General features: G+C 44.0%; 1 pseudogene across 1 annotated transcript; it reads left to right on the top strand.

Moving 5' to 3' along the window:
• The first annotated feature begins 221 nt into the window (after positions 1-221).
• LOC308433603 (prohibitin 1-like) lies at positions 222-1,064 on the top strand (annotated as a pseudogene). The gene has a single exon. The product of its transcript is annotated as a prohibitin 1-like (transcript).
• Positions 1,065-17,519: the final 16,455 nt, after the last annotated feature.

The raw sequence follows: 17,519 nt of genomic DNA on the forward strand, positions 1-17,519 counted from the left end.
CCCAGAGCAGCTTGGGTTAAATGAGACCTTATTTAAAATATATAAAATGTTATGATACACGTGGGCATCGAGGAAACATGTGAATAGCAAGCAAAAAATGATAAAATTCCAGATGACATTTCCAGACAAGACTCTGAAAGCATTATAATTACTGTGCTCAAAGATATCCAAACAAGGGGGAATCCATGTGGAGGTCAGAGTGAAAGCAGGTGTGAGTGGAAGCAACAGAAGGAGTCATGGCTGCCAAAGTGTTTGAGTCCATCGGAAAGTTCGGCCTGGCCTTAGCAGTTGCAGGAGGGGCGGTGAACTCTGCTTTATATAACGTGGATGCTGGACACAGAGCCGTCATCTTTGACCGATTCCGTGGCGTACAGGACATTGTGGTAGGGGAAGGGACTCACTTTCTCATCCCTTGGGTACAGAAACCAATTATCTTTGACTGCCGCTCTCGACCACGGAATGTGCAGATCATCACTGGGAGCAAAGACTTGCAGAATGTCAACATCCCACTACGCATCCTTTTCCGGCCGGTGGCCAGCCAGCTTCCTTGAATCTACACCAGCATTGGCGAGGACTATGATGAGCGGGTGCTGCCGTCCATCACCACAGAGATCCTCAAGTCGGCGGTGGCTCGATTCGATGCCGGAGAATTGATTACCCAGAGAGAGCTGGTCTCTAGGCAGGTGAGCGATGACCTCACGGAACGAGCAGCAACATTTGGGCTCATCCTGGATGATGTGTCCCTGACACATCTGACCTTCGGGAAGGAGTTCACAGAGGCAGTAGAAGCCAAACAGGTGGCTCAGCAGGAAGCGGAGAGAGCCAGATTTGTGGTGGAAAAGGCTGAACAGCAGAAGGCAGCCATCATCTCGGCTGAGGGGGACTCCAAGGCAGCTGAGCTGATTGCCAACTCGCTGGCCACAGCAGGTGACGGCCTGATTGAGCTGCGGAAGCTGGAAGCTGCTGAGGACATTGCCTACCAGCTCTCCCGCTCTCGGAACATCACCTACCTGCCAGCAGGGCAGTCCAGCAGGGCAGTCTTGCTTCTCCAGCTTCCCCAGTGAGGCAGGCCACGGCCTCCATCATTCTGGATGATGCCTTCCTTCTGCCCCACCCCAGAAATCACTGTGAAATTGAATGATTGGCTTAAAGTGAAGGAAATAAAGGTAAAATCACTTCAGATCTCTAAAAAAAAAAAAAAAAAAAAAAAAAAGATATCAAAACAAAACTGAACAATTCACCAAGGCCTTGATGGGGTTCACGGGACCCTGCTTAAACAGGTATCTTCAGTTGCACAGCACAGCTAAGGCATCTTAGAGGCCGAGCAGGGAACAGCAGCACTGTTCACATGTCATTCTCACAATGAGGCTCAGGTCCGAGCCCTGGACTAAAATGTTAGCAGAAGCCAAAGAAACCGTGGCGTGTGTTGATGCAGATCCACACGAGACGTAATATCGCTCAGAGCTGACAGTGTGGTGGTCTCTGGTTCGAGGAACATAGCTTCCAATTGCCCAGTCAGGACTCTAAGGAATGGAGTAGTCAGCCAGAAACTTAGGAAGGGCAAAGACCCCTGGCTGGGGCCTGGTGAAAAATAAAGTTACTCATTGGCATTTGCCGTGGCCATCTAACTCTGAATCCTGAGATCCGATCCCTTGTGTGGCTTCCCACGCCAACAGCAGATGGAACCTGGCAACATTCAAGTAAGGTACTGGTGGCTTTCCCGTGCAAAAGTGACTTCCCTAGGTGCACAGAGAGACAGGGAACAGCCTGGACAGACTGACGCTGACATACAGCAGTTTTGTCATGCTCAAACCAAGGCACCCTCAGAAAAAACTGTTGAGTCGGAGGCCAGTGGAAGAGCAGGATACGCAGTGTGCACACAGGAGCACCTCACCTGCTCTTGCTGTATTTGGGGAAATGTCTATTGTAAGCACAGGACCAAGAGCTAATAGAACAGCAGAAGATGGCCATCCTCAGTCTGTGCACTGTAGGTAGAACAGCGGAAGATGGCCATCCTCAGTCTGTGCACTGTAGGTAGAACAGAGTAAGATGGCCATCCTCAGCCTGTCTGCACTGTAGGTAGAACAGAGTAAGATGGCCATTCTCAGCCTGTCTGAGCTGTAGATTTTACTTCCACAAGTGACCCTAAAGAGCTGGTGTCTGTGTCTTCTCTTTCCTTTGAGACAGGACTAGACACCTCAGGAGCCATAAGCTGTTGTGTTGTCTTATGAAATACCCACCCCTGCTTTTGCTGTAGAAAGGAAGAATAGAAAGACCTTGAACATTCAAAGAATTTTTTTTTCAGTTTAATCTGAGGCCCTAGACAGAGGAGTGAAGTCTCCTGTGAAGAAAGGGTCTTAGAGGCAAGAGCAGTCTGAACTCAGCATTTCTGCATCTCTCTCTCTCTCTCTCTCTCTCTCTCTCTCTCTCTCTCTCTCTCTCTCTCTCCATTTGTCCCTTTCCCCTCTTCCCCTCCCTGTTTCCTTAAAAAGACAATCCCAAATAAACCACAGCAGAAGTTCTTTACCTTTGAAGCCCAGTTCACCACGAAACCTCACATTTGCAAGAGAAGCAATGGGGCAAGCTTTGGCTGGTTTTTTTGGATGACGGGGTACAATGTTTAGTGAGTAAGATGAATATTCCACATCGGAGAAGCAGCTTTGGGTGAGGAGGGAAACAGGAAAGCAGGGACAGCTCGTTCACCAGTCACAAACGGATTTACCAGGCCTCCTCCGGCTCAGACAGCCTCAGACTCGGAGCTCTGGCTTGACATGGTGTACGGTGAGGAGGCGGTGTGGAACAGCATTGCCCTTTGTAATGTACACAGAGCTCCAGGCACTGTTACCTCACTGAGACCTAATCCTCAGCCTAGGACACAAGCAGTGAGCTTCATAATTCCCTTTGAAGGGTAACAATCCCTGGGGACAGGAAATGAAACGCACTACGAAGATTAGCCTGCTGAGAGGTGGCAGGTGCTGGCACTGGGACACCCGTTCCTTCTAAGACTCCAGCCACTCTGCCATGGGAGTCCAGGTCACTCACTTCTCAGCTCCTGATCCAGCAGGTGGGGTTCGTTATGTCATGCGCCATCAAATCACTGAAGTTTAGAAAGTAAGTAAGGATGTCAGTGTAACCTAACCACGTTCCTGTCACCCCAGCACTGAAATATACTAAAGATGCTCCGTGTGTGTGTGTGTGTGTGTGTGTGTGTGTGTGTGTGTGTCTATGTCCTTCCCAACTAGTTTAAGTAATCTTCTTGGAAACATATTAGAATTCAAGATAGACTTGCAACATTTTTTATAGATTGTGGATGGATGGATAGATGGATGGATGGTTGGACGAATGGACAAGAGGACAGATGGATGGACAGGTGGACAGATGGGCAGTGAAAGGGAATGGTAGCAATGATCTAGCATGGATATTCATGTCTTGGGAGCAAACCACAGTTTTACACTTCTCCCTGCCACAAATCTATACCACAGACCTACACTAAGAATATATAATTCTGTAGAAGAAGGTGAGGCTCAGGATCTACTTCAAATCAGATTCAAGGACACAATTTTGCTTAAGAGCCACTATCTACAATGACTTCATTTTATAAATGAGGAAAGAAAGGTTATGGAGTTCGCTCGAGGTTGTACAATTCATGAGAGACCACCACCATAACCCAGCACTCCAAGCTCTGTTGGCACCAACACTAGATGTTTTTAACCAGAAAACATCACCCGGCACCAATCCCGAGGGTCCCAGAGAGGAAGAGCTCCACTCTCTGCCAGCAGTGGCCACATTCAGCCATCTTAAACAGCCAAATTGGCACATCCTCTCACACAACTTAGATGGGGGATCAGAAGTGTTAACTGAGAAGAAAACCTGGCTTATTGGTCCCATCTTAAGTAGAGGAAACAGGATTAGAATGACGCATGCAGCCAAATCCAGCGTAGCTTTCTGACTGAACAGTGTATCCTTCAGGACACTACAGGATCCTCCCTGTGAGCACACTCACAGGACCCCAGGGTCTACTCCCACCTGAGAGGTGGGTCTTGGTAGAATCCGAATTAACAGAGAGACACAGGTGGAGAGGCTGCCTCTCCCCAGAAGACCGAGTATGTCATCAGAGGACCAGAGTTAGCCGTCTTTGAAAAGGACCTGGGAGAGGTCCCTGCAGGGATGCATGCTCATCAGAAACAGTCTACAGCAACTGTGTGTGCTTCATGAGCAAATCACAGAGCCAGGAGAGTGGAGTGAAAAAACACAGAGGTATGAATACAGAGGGAAGTGTCTCGGATATTAGAGCAGCTCTTTTTTGGAGTTAGTCAACACACACCACTTTTACAGGAAAACAGCCTTGGAGCCCAGATGAATTTTTGCCGACAGTGTTTTGCTGCCCTCTAGTGTTTGATTTTGATTTTGAAGAAGACAGTCAACATATCTGGATTAAGATGCATGGCCTTCCTGTCCCTTCCAGAAGTTAATGATTCCTTGTCTGTCACTGCACTGGGCAGATTAAATCAGAAACTGTGTTCCGTTAAAGACACAGGTTTTGTTGCTGTTGAGTAACACAGGATCTTACTATGTAGTTCAGCCTTTTTCTCACTATCTTTCTTCCTCGGCCTTCTAAACAGAACATGCATACACCCACATGTCTGGTACATATAGAAACTTTTATGAAAATGTCACACGCACATATGAGTAAATAAGACTAACAATAAATGAACTGTACAGTTCAAAAGAAACATAGAATGAAATGTTTTGATTTTTTTTTTCTCACCTAAAAACATTGCAAGTGTTTGAGAAGGCAGACATGTTTTTTATCATCCTGTGAATGTCATATAAAATATAAATCTAATAAATCAAAACATCATGAGATACTGATAAATATGTAAAATATGTATTCCAATTTTAAAATAATACTTAAAAAAATCTAACAGCTGACAACTGCTTAGCACATAGATGTTCTTTCTGGGAGGATATGTCGGTTATGTGCAATGCATACATTCTTGAGATTTCATGTGCAATAAAAAGATGCCTATAATTCATAACCCTGTACTATTCAGTTTCAAAAGAAATTTTACGAATATTCTTTCTGCGTCTCCTTCAAATACCACCCACTAAAGTGGGTTGCTTGAGTCCCACAAGCAGGAACAAAACCTAAAAAAACACACAGATAAAGCCAGGCTGTAAGTCACTATTTGAGTTACTCTAATATTGTTTAAGAAAAAGTAATGCTATGCCTGAGAGAAGTACCTCAGGGTCTTCCTAACCAGAGCAGGCATCTGAAGACTAGCGTTTGCACATAGAACCTTAGCCCCAGGGAAGGAGGGAAGGAGGGAGGGAGGGAGGGAGGGAGGGAGGGAGGGAGGGAGGGAGGGATAAAGTGCTCCCCACGTGGAGCTGGAGACATGGCTCAGCAGTTAAGAGCACTTGTTGCTGTTCTGGAAGACCTGGGTTTGATTCTTCACATTCACATAATGGCTTACATCTGTGTCTAGCTTTCATTTCAAAGGATCTGATGCCCTTCTTCTGGCCTCTGCAGACACTAGGCGCACATGTGACCCATGTCTGCTTGTGTGCTGACACACATGTGATCCATGTCTGCTTGTGTGCTGCCATGTTTCCTGAGAATAGATTAAACCTCTGAAATGTAATCCAGCCCCAATTTTAAAATGTTTTAAATAACAATTGTTGTGACGGCAGTTTCTCTTCCGAGCTCTAGAGACCCTCACTAAGACAGAGTGATACTTGGATTTGGAAGAAGGGGGCCACCACGGAAAGGAAGTACATGTTGCACATGTGCCCCAAGGTCCTAGTGCTCTTTGCTCTCTCAGCTAAGCAATGGCATACTGCCTGACCTGTGATTAGCCAGCAAACAGCAAAGCTACAGAAGGAATGAGGACGGAGAGTGCAGCCAGCCTGGTCTGCCATCATGTCATGTGACCACTGCCTGTGCTGCACTTAGGACCAGTCTAGACAACCAGCGGCCAATGTCTGCTGATAAGCATATACCAGTGACCAATATGGCACCTCTGAGGAACAGAAGTGGGACTCCTGAATTCCTATTTGAAAGTTTTGGGTGTTTTCAGCCATATGTGTGTATTGTTATTAATATTATTATTGTTATTATTATTATTATTATTATTGTTATTATTATTATATCTGATAAGGACTTGTCAAATGAAAGCTCTGTGGCAGGAATTGTTTTAAAACTGCCTTGCAGAGACGGACATTCATTAAAGTGGGGAGGCTAGGAATGCAGTGGGAAAAAAAGGTGTCATTCACTAAGACTCTTTGGTGCCTTTCTGTGTGTGTGGAGGGTGTGGTGGAGTTGCTTGGGGGACAGGATTTCTCCATGTAGCCCTGGCTGGCCTCAAACTTGACATCTACCTGTCTTTGCCTCTCAAGTGCTAGGATTAAATGTATTCACCGCAGCCATCGGGCCCTTCAGTCTACTTTTAAATATCTGTTTTGGTATTAAATTACTTTAAAGATACATGTTTTTTCCCCAAGGCAAGGTAAAGCCAGTCTTTGAAATGTCTGTTCCTAGACCTGAAGAAGTGGAGGGGGGAAGCTGTCTTCTGAATCCTTCAATAGTTTGGATGTCTTGTATGTATAGCTTTTCTTTCGTCGCGCTTCAGATTCTTCCAACAAGATGCCTGTGCAGTTCTATGTGTGTATTAACCTCACTTGCATCAGAAAATGAAAGCCATGATACATGGCATTAAACATTGTCACGTGTGCTATGCCCTTAACCATCAAGAGCTCTTTGGCTCCCTCTGCTGGCCACTGAGATGTATACTTGTGAAAATACTCAGGTCTAAGAAGCTCATTTGAAGCTAGCAAACTCCTTAGCTGAGGTTTCTCAGAGCAGCAGGGAAATGTGTGTGGGGGTAGTCTTTGAATATATTTGACATTTCTTGTCATGTCAGGAAAAGGATTGTTCCCATTTCCGAGTCCAAAGGTCCTCTTTTCCCTCAGACAATAAGATGTGTTTTTCTAAATGTTTCATCTGTAGACAAAATACCAAATAGAAATTTGCTTGTGACCTTCGCTTGTTTTTCAGGTAAATTCAAGGAGTTATACAGACGGAAACACTGAGGATTCATGAGTAGTCTAAAGTTACTGAGGGGTGGGCAGTGGTAGCACACACCTTTAATACCAGCACTGGGAAGCAGAGGCAAGCAGATCTCTGAGTTCAAGGCCAGCCTGGTATATAGAGTGAGTTCCAGGACAGCCAAGGCTACACAGAGAAATCCTGTCTTGAAAAACCAAAACAAGTAAACAAAAACAAAAACAACAAAAAAACCCCAACAGTATAAACCTTCTCTGACTCCTGCTCAGCAGAGGATTGTCCAAGACTACAGAGAATCTATCTACCTAACATCTCTGCGTATCTGGTAGGTATAGGCAATTCCAAGGCATTACCTATAGGTATGGATTCCCACTGTTTTTGGATTACAAATGCAGTATACAGTTGCCTTTAAGGCTATACAATACTTTATTCTTTTGGTGACTTCTCTAAATCTCCTCCAGTCAAGTATGTATCCAAGAACCTGTGAGGCTAAAGTCATAAGACTGTGAGTTCAAAGAAGACCTGGCTACACTGAAACTGACTGTGAGTAAAATCCTGGCTGTGCACTAGCTCTCATTCTACCACCCACAGAAACGCCCAGTGTGACAGCACAAATGTGTTAGCCCATTTCTTAGTCAGAGTTTTATTACTCTGAAGAGATACTATGACCAAGACAACTCTTATTGAAAAAAAAAAAAAAAAACCTTTAACTGGGACTGGCTTACAATTTCAGAGGTTCAGTTCATTATGGCAGAAAGCATGGCAGCACGCAGGCAGACTTGGTGCTGGAAGAGCCAAGAGTTCTACATCTTGATCCAAAGACAGCCCAGGAGGAAACCGTCTTCTACAGGCAGTCAAGTCAAGTCTCTTCCACACTGGGTGGAGCTGAGCATGGGAAGAAACTTCAAAGCCACCCTGAGAGTGACACACTTCCTCCAAAAAGGCCATGCCTCCTAAGCCCCCTAATAGAGCCACTCCCCATGGGCCAACCATTCAAATATATGAGTCTATCAGCCCCAAACCTATTTAAACCACCACACTCAGTACCAGGGAACGGAGACTGGAGGAGCCCTATGTTTGCCGTCCAGTTAGTTCTACCAATCACTGGGTTCCAGGCTCAGTAAGAGACCCTATGTGGTGGATTTAGCTCCTATCAGGTGCTATGAAAAGCACCCCACACAACACACACATAGGCTTATATATCTGAATGTTTGATCTCAAGAATTAGGAGGTACGGGCTTATTAGAAGGGTTTTGCCACTGGGGGTGGGAGGGTGAGCTGTGAAGTTTCTAAAGGCTACTCCAGGCCCATTCTGTCTTTTACTCCAACTTGCAGATACAATGCTACTGCACAAGGACCGTGTCTGCCTACCTCCTGCCTCGCTTCCCACTGGTCATGGGCTTGTCCTCTGAAACTGTAAGCAGTGCCCAATGAAATACTTTAGTTAATAAGCTGCCTTTGTCATGATGTCTCTTCAGACAATAGAGCAGTAACTAAGACACCTTTCCTCAAAAACAAAACAAACAAACACCAATAAAGCAGGATAGAAACAACCGAAGAAACTGGCATTGACTTCTACCCTCCACGCGTGCATAAAGGAAGCATAAACCTGCACGCATACACAGAGAAGTAAAGTAAAATGTTAAAAACTTCCTTTGGGTTATGAGACATAAAACGTAAATGGGTACAGCCTCTTTTAAAGACATTTTCACAAAATTAAATAAAGGCAACTCTATAGAATCTATTTTTTAAATTATTTTAAATTTTTATTCTTTATGACCTCAAATTAATACATTTTACCTCTGTGGCTTTCCTTAGAAAAGTACAGTGGTGAGATGGTGCAGTGGTGAGGTGGTGCAGTGGTGAGGGGGTGCAGTGGTGAGGGGGTGCAGTGGTGAGATGGTGCAGTGGTGAGATGGTGCAGTGGTGAGGTGGTGCAGTGGTGAGGTGGTGCAGTGGTGAGGGGGTGCAGTGGTGAGATGGTGCAGTGGTGAGATGGTGCAGTGGTGAGGTGGTGCAGTGGTGAGGGGGTGCAGTGGTGAGGTGGTGCAGTGGTGAGGGGGTGCAGTGGTGAGGTGGTGCAGTGGTGAGGTGGTGCAGTGGTGAGGGGGTGCAGTGGTGAGATGGTACAGTGGTGAGGTGGTGCAGTGGTGAGGGGGTGCAGTGGTGAGATGGTGCAGTGGTGAGATGGTGCAGTCGTGAGGGGGTGCAGTGTTGAGGGGGTGCAGTGGTGAGGTGGTGCAGTGGTGAGGTGGTGCAGTGGTGAGGGGGTGCAGTGGTGAGGTGGTGCAGTGGTGAGGTGGTGCAGTGGTGAGGTGGTGCAGTGGTGAGATGGTGCAGTGGTGAGGTGGTGCAGTGGTGAGGTGGTGCAGTGGTGAGGTGATGGTGAGGTGGTGGTGAGGTGGTGCAGTGGTGAGGTGATGGTGAGGGGGTGCAGTGGTGAGATGGTGCAGTGGTGAGGGGGTACAGTGGTGAGATGGTGCAGTGGTGAGGGGGTGCAGTGGTGAGGTGGTGCAGTGGTGAGGTGGTGCAGTGGTGAGGTGGTACAGTGGTGAGGTGGTGGTGAGGTGGTGCAGTGGTGAGGTGGTGCAGTGGTGAGGTGGTGCAGTGGTGAGGTGGTGCAGTGGTGAGGTGGTGCAGTGGTGAGGGGGTGCAGTGGTGAGGTGGTGCAGTGGTGAGGTGGTGCAGTGGTGAGGTGGTGCAGTGGTGAGGTGGTGCAGTGGTGACGGGGTGCAGTGGTGAGGGAGTGCAGTGGTGAGGTGGTGCAGTGGTGAGGTGGTGCAGTGGTGAGGTGGTATGGTGGAGAAAGGCACCTGTCCAAGCTTGTCAGCCTGAGTTCAATCCTCGACACCTACTTAGTGGAAAAAGAAAATGAACTTGTTCAAGTTTGTCTCTGACAATCGTAAATATACAATGTTGCACATGTCCCACACACATAAACACACACACATAAATAAGTAAGTAAGTACAATTGAGAAAATTAAGAAGCTTTGGTGCAGAAAAGCATATTATAGAAGGATCCTTACCACACAGTTTCAAACATTGTTAAATGTATAAAATATCTTTGTGTACATATATAGCCACATAAATAAACAGAAAACATGAGGAAGGCTACTTGTTACATCAGGAATAAGAGATGGAGACAGGATTAGGAGTGTCACTCAAAGGAGCCAACTTTTTACCTTTTTACCTCTGTCTTAGTTTTCCATTGCTTTAAAGAGACACCTTGACCATGGCAACTCTTTTTTATTTTTTTAAAGATGTATTCACTTATTATATATGAGTACACTGTTGCTGTTTTCAGACACACCAGAAGAGGGCATCAGATCCCATTACAGATGGTTGTGAGCCACCATGTGGTTGCTGGAAATTGAACTCAGGACCTCTGGAAGAGCAGTCAGTGCTCTTAACCACTGAGCCATCCCTCCAGCCCTGGCCATGGCAACTCTTATGAAATAAAATATTCAGTTGGGGTTTCTTCCAGCTTCAGAACGTTAGTCTGTCCTCACAGTGAGTGGCATGCAGCACACAGGAATCATAGCGTCTACAGAGAAGTAGCAGAGAGGTCGACATCCGGATCCACAGGCAGCAGGAATGGGAAGACAAGACTGGGACCGGCTTGGACACTCCAAGCCCACCCTCAGTGACACTATCTTCCTTAAGGCCACGCCTCCCGATCTCTTCTGATAGTGTTACTCTCTGCTGACCAAGCATTAAACTCTGTGAGCCTGTGGGGACTGTTCTCACTCAAGCCACCACAGCCTCTAAACTGTACTTACGAGCATAATGGATTGGTTTGTTGAGTAATTAAATTATGCAGTTTTTCCTCCTTTCCCATCCAACTCCCCTCCTTCTTGCTCAGAAACAACTACTTCTGAAGAAGTATTTTAGAACCTTTGCTATGCTCAGAGGTCCAGCATGCATGCACATGCACTTCTTTTCCTTTTAAAGTTCCTTTTAAAGTAGCACCATACCATACCTAATAATCTGCAGTTTTCCTTTTTCACTTAATATCTCAAAGATATCCTTCGGGCAAAATGTAGAGATATTCATTTTTTTATATTTTTACAATAGTTCATGTTATGGATGTAATAACTTGTATAAAATCTCTTTATGAAAATTTATGTTGTTTCAGTGACTCACTATTGATACTGCTCCTCCCCCACAAAAAAATGCTAGACCAGAAGGCATTCAAACACTCTGTTCTATTATCTAAAAAGGTGTTATTTCCAAAAAGTTCATATCCCCATCAAGGCTCCATGAAATTTCACATTTCCCCATGCACACACCGGTTTGGCATGCTGTCTGTTACCATACTTAAACTTTGGAAGGAAATCTAAGCATTACTGCTTTCTTGTTTTACATGAGAAAATTGAGACCTAAATAGATGATTTACCTAAATAAATAACTAGAAACTGGACTGAAATTTACACACTGTCCCCCCTAGTTAGTTCTTCACCTAAAACAGCTTCCTGAATTGACAGTGTGGTGGGCTGAAGATTGGCCTCCAAAGCTGTCCCCAAACCAACCTCTTTAACCTGAGACTATGTCACCTTGCAAGGCAAGCACTTGCAGATACGATTAAAGATTCCTGAGAAAGGGGATCATAAAGGGCCAATCAATATCAGCATGGTAAAGTACAAAGGAACCTCATTGGGGTCTTAGTATAGCAGATACTATTGTGGTTGCAATGTAAATTGTTCCCTAAAGGCTCATGTATCTGAACAATCAGTTCCAGGCTACTGACATCATTTGTGAAACTGTGGAGCCTTTAGAAAATAGAGCCTTGTTAGTCATTGGTGGCTTACACCTTTAATCCCAGGAGGCAGGTAGATCTCTGAGTTCAGAGGAATGCAGGCCAGCCAGCATTCCTGGTCTACAGAGTTCTAGGACAGCCAGGACAACACACACACACACACACACACACACACACACACACACACACACAAAACCATCACCACCACCCCTACTAAAACCTGTCTTGAAAATTAAAAGAAAAGTAAAAAAGAAGGGAAGAAGAAAGGGAGAGAAGGAGGGAGGGAAGCTTGCTTGGAGGGTCACAGAGTCGGGCTTGAGGTTTTGTGCCTGGCCCTACTTCCTGTTTACTCTGCTTCCTGACAGCAGATCCAATATGATTAACTTCCTTGTTCATTCATTCATCAGAAATCTTGTAGTTAGTTATACTAGGCTCAACTGGTGTGAAGCCATTGGACGTTCTTAGACTGAATCACTCTGGTCAGAGACAGCATTCAAATATGGAGCCTAGAGATCATCTATAGAAAGTATATTGTCTTGAAGCCAGCCAGGTGGAGCTACCTGGAGCTGCAACAGGTTGCTCCCTACACTGGGATCCACAGCAGACTTGTTTCTCAACAACAAGTTCTAGATTCATACTTGCCTAAATAAAGTATTGTAGGATTTTTCCTTCGTCATCTCTGGTCCTTGGTTTTCTCTTCAAACACTCTTGGTTTTATCTGAACGTGTCTCCTGAATATATTTCCTGTTATAACCAAAGTCCCAGCCTGGACTCTGGGGTTCCAACATGTTAAGTCCAGTCACATCCCTGTTATGTAACCCTTTTTCTCCAAGATAGAAGCAGGCAGAGAAGCTTCTTAAACAGAAAAGTAAGTAACTCAAAGTAGCATCAGGAAGTCCCTGAAACTGATGAGTTTCACTAAACCCTTCCCTGAAGGAGTAAACACTGAAAGCCTAGAGTCCTTTTCAGACTAAGTGGAGCTAAATTGAAAAAAAAAAAAAAAAGGCTATCAAAGGAAAAAGTCTGTCAGACAATAATCCCCATAAGCAAAGCAGACAAAACAAATGATGAAAAGGCTTTTGCCAAAATGGCCATTTTGAGAATGAAGATAAAGTATTTTAGCCTAAATTCAGGGTACTGACCTGAGCTACAGGCCTAACTAAAGAGTTGGGGCAGGGGATAAGGTAAGCATACCTGTCAGCCTTGGCTAAATTGTGGCCAAGTTTATTATTAGAAAGCCTGGTTCACCAGGGTAAACTGACAAAACCTATTGTCTCTGTGTTACTGTAACTCTTCTTGTCCTTTAGAAGCTGTATCTGGTCTCTATCCATCCCCTGAAATTCTACAAGAAACACTGACCAAGGTGTGCACTCCTCCCAAACCATGGGTGCATGACTTACACCTCACCTTTTCCCTGCTCCTGTCCACAGAAGGCAGAAGCAGAATCTCCCAGGGTTGCTAAGCGTTTTGCATTAGAAGGCAATTTAGCAAAAGCTTCAAGAATCTAGTTTTATGGCCATCTTCTACATCCTCTGAAGCATCATTTTACTAACTGAACAATCTGACAGTTCCGAGATCTGATGAAGATGAGGTTGTTAGGGATACATTTAAACTGGTGTGAGTGGGACATTGATATACTAAAGTGGATTTACTATAATTCTTTTTGAGTCACTAGTTTTTCAATACATGGGTCAATTGCTTCTCTAGGTTAGTAAGTTGTGGAGTTGGGATACAGCTATAGAACCAGTGACATTAATATTTCCTGTGACGTTCACCATGTCCCACCTCTCTTCCTGGCCTCTGCAGCTCTTACCTCAGCTACCTTAACATCTCTGGGCAAGCTCTTCGCCCAGATGGAAGGATCCAGTCTTCACCCATCTAGACAGTTTTTGTTGTTGTTAATATATTGCTGATCTTAATTGTGGTAACAGTTTAAACAAGGAAAATAATGCATATGCCACTTTAGCAAGAATAAAGACAAACTAGTGAGCACTGCCTTATCACTGTTCTGTGGCTGTGAAGAGACACCATAGCCAAGAAAACTCTTAGACGAGAAAGCGTTAACTGGTGCTGCCTTACAGTGTTAGAGGGTCAGTCTACCACCCTCATCAGTAGGCAGATAGAAACACAGCCTGGTGTGAGCTTTGTGAAGACCCCAAGCCCACTTTCAGTGAGCAAGGCCACACGCACTGCAACAAGGTCCTTCATATAGTGCCACTTCTCAATCAGGTCACTAAGCATTCCAACATGAGCCTTTGGGAGCCATTCTTACACAAACCATATGCATCCTTACTTCAAGGGCTGCTTAGCACCAGCCACTGAAATAGAAAAAGTAAATTACCGAAAAATAGAAGCCCGTTTGTACGCAGAACACACTTGGTGGAATTTTCTTCTCAAAGTTAAAAATTTTAGAAATTCATAAGCTATAAGACTGGAAGATATTGTCAGACAAAATGGCTCACACCTTTCATCCTAGCAATTGGGGAGGTGGCAGGGCAGAAGCAGGTGAAGCTCTGAGAGTTCAAAACCAGCCTGGTCTACAAAGAGAGTCCCAGGACTGCCAGGGCTATTAAACAAAGAAACCTTGCCTCAAACAAAAACAAAAACAAAAAACAAACAAAAAAAACCTGGAAGATATTCTTGTATACTAATAACTACGATAATAAAGACAAATTACATGATGAGAAAAAAATGGATTAAAGGATTGTCTTTTTCTTTTAGAAGTGAAAAACTACATGTAGCCCAGCCTCCCTAATAGCTGGGGAACTACAGGCCTATGCCACCAGGACCAGTGAAAAAATGTTATAAATTAAAAACAAAGAAAAAACAAGAGGGCTAAAGAAGTAGCCCAGCGCTTAAGAACAGTTGGTCCTCTTATAGAAGATCCAGGTTTGCTTCTCGGCACCCACAAGGCAGCTCATCTGTAACTCCAGTTCAAAGAAATGGAGTACTCTTCTGGCTCTGTGAGTGTGGTATATATACATTGTGCAAGCAAATACTTATATATATGAATAGAGAAAAATTTAAATAAGATGCTGTGAAATGCTGTCTTCTGGATATAATATGCTGGTTGTACTCATAAATTCACCACACCAATGGTTACCTGCAAGAGAAGTTAGCAAGGTCAGTTTCAGCAAGCAGTGCTAATGGATTCAGAGAGAGGAGAAAAAGGAGACAAAATGTAGAGGAGGAGGACTGAGGGTGGAAAAGGGAATGCTGAGAGAATCAGAAGTGTGAAGACATAAGAACAGGTGTGATCAAAACATACTATATGCATATATGAAGTTGTCAGAGAATAAGAGGTATCAAAAGTGTGTGTGTGTGTGTGTGTGTGTGTGTGTGTGTGTGTGTGTATAAAACAGGTGTGGCAGCACACCTTTAATTCCCAGAACAGATGGACCTTGGCCTCGATTTCAATTTGTATAGCAAGTTCCATGAAGCTCTAAGCTCTAGTCTTAGTGTCTGTCTGTCTGTCTGTCTGTCTGTCTCTCTCTCTCTCTCTCTCTCTCTCTCTCTCTCTCTCTCTCTCTCTCTCTCTCTCTCTCTCTCACACACACACACACACACACACACATATATATATAACATTTTTTCCTCCTCAGGTACTCTATGTAGCCCTGACTGGCCTTGAACTCACAGAGATCCACCTCCTCTGCAGTGTTGGGACTGAAGGTATTTGAAATTATGACTTACAAATATTCTTAATGTAAATGTTCTATTGGGTTGATTTTTGTTTTAATGTCTTTGAGACAGTGTCTTTGTTGCATAGGCAGGTCTTCACTTCTTAGATGTAAGTAATCTTTCCTCTTAATAAAAACAAAAGTAATTTTAGCACTGAGCTGTGCAGAGTCAAGGTTGATTCAGATACATAGCAAGCCCAAGGCCAGTAATGGGCTGAATAAAACTGTCTCACGAAGCAGTGTGCAAAAGACTGGCCATACCACAGATGCGCTTGATGCAAATCTCTGTATATTTTCCTAGTCAGAGAACTGGAATTCTTTCTGTCCTTCCTGTCAGTTACCTCTGTGATCCAGGGCCTCGATGCCCTGAATTGGCCGTAGAACAAGCAGTTCTCCTCATAGTCATCCTTTGCTATTCATGAGGGACTGTTTTGAGAGACACTGAAGATATCAAAATCCAAATGCATAGGTCACCTATATAATTGTATGATCTAAGCACGCCCTCCCAAATTATGTACACAATCTTGACATCCTTATAATACCAATGCAATGTAAATGCCATGTTATGTTGTAGTATTTGAATAATTTAAAAGATTGTGCACAGTCATTTTTAGATGTTTCCAATTCATGAATGCTTGACTCTATACATGGCAATAAAGAGGGCTGGCTGTGTTGACCATCAGAGTGACTGAGTGTAGCATATTCTCAAATTTCAGATTTCAAACAGTAACAGGGACAAGAACCAATATTTTTCTATACCTACAAGCTCCATGTAAATAGCCCTCACTTTTAGTTAGCAAATCCACACAAAGAAGTTCGTGTATCTTGTAAGAAGCATATCAAAGATGTAAATAGAAAATACAAAAATGCCCTTGCCATTCTAAGTGTCTCTACGTTTCCTGAAGAATGAGAAATGAACAAACATGGTACACCTGTCATGAAATTGTGAAACTATCTTATAATGAACAGGGCCATTTCAAGTTGTATCAAAACAAGAGGTGGGGGTATAATTCAGTTTATTGTAGATGTGCAAGATAATTTGAAGTATAGAAAAGTCTTAATATATAGAAATAGCAAGTTAAGTCAAAGGATGTTCAAATGTTGATGTATAGTCTTCCTACGCTGTCATGCAACATTGTAACACTTGAGGGCACCAGAGTTCCATGCTTTCAACCAAGTTTTTTTTTGTTTTTCCACATTTTTCTGGGCACAATGGCACAAATCTCTAATTCTGATAGCTGGCAAGTGGAAGTAGGAGAGTTCAAGGTCAGGCTGAAGAGATGGCTCAGCATTAACTAGCACCGGCTGCTCTTCCAGGGATTCTGAGTTCAGTTCCCAGCAACCACATTACAGCTCACAACCACCTGTAAAGAGATCTGATGCCCTCTTCTAGAGTGTCTGACGACAGCTACAGTGTACTCACATACATAAAATAAATAAATCTTAAAAGGTCATCATTGTCTATATTGTAGCAGTTTGAGGCCAGCTGAAGCAGCATCAGACACACAGTTACACACAGGCAGGGGGAGTTAGTTCATTCTCAAGAACTCGCATACCTTCAGTGTACAGTTATAACAAGGTGGTTTTGTTTTTCAAGACAGGGTTTCCCTATGTAACTCTGCCCATTCTGGAACTTACTATACTGACCAGGCTGGACTCCAACTCAAGAGATCCACCTGTCACTGTTCTCAAGAGTGTGCACCATTACACCGGCGGGGGGTGGGGGGGATAAGTGAAACCACTGTATGAGAGTTGCTGCTTTGGCCGGTTTTTTTTTTTTTTTTTTTTTTTTTTTTTTTTTTAATGAATTCCAGGATCATCTTAAACTCACTGCATAAATGTGGACTTTTTTTTTTTTTTTTTTGAGTATTATGGATCAAAACCAGAAGTTTATGCAGCAAAGTTACATCAACTCCTTTAATGACATCGAGGTCCTTATTCAACCGTTCCAGTCCTAGTATTCAAGCAAGTTTTTCAGTTGATTCATGTTCCTCTGTTTGACTTTACTAAAAGTTGC

The sequence above is a fragment of the Micromys minutus genome, assembly GCF_963924665.1.
Source record: "Micromys minutus genome assembly, chromosome: 20".
Classification (NCBI taxonomy): Eukaryota; Metazoa; Chordata; class Mammalia; order Rodentia; family Muridae; genus Micromys; species Micromys minutus.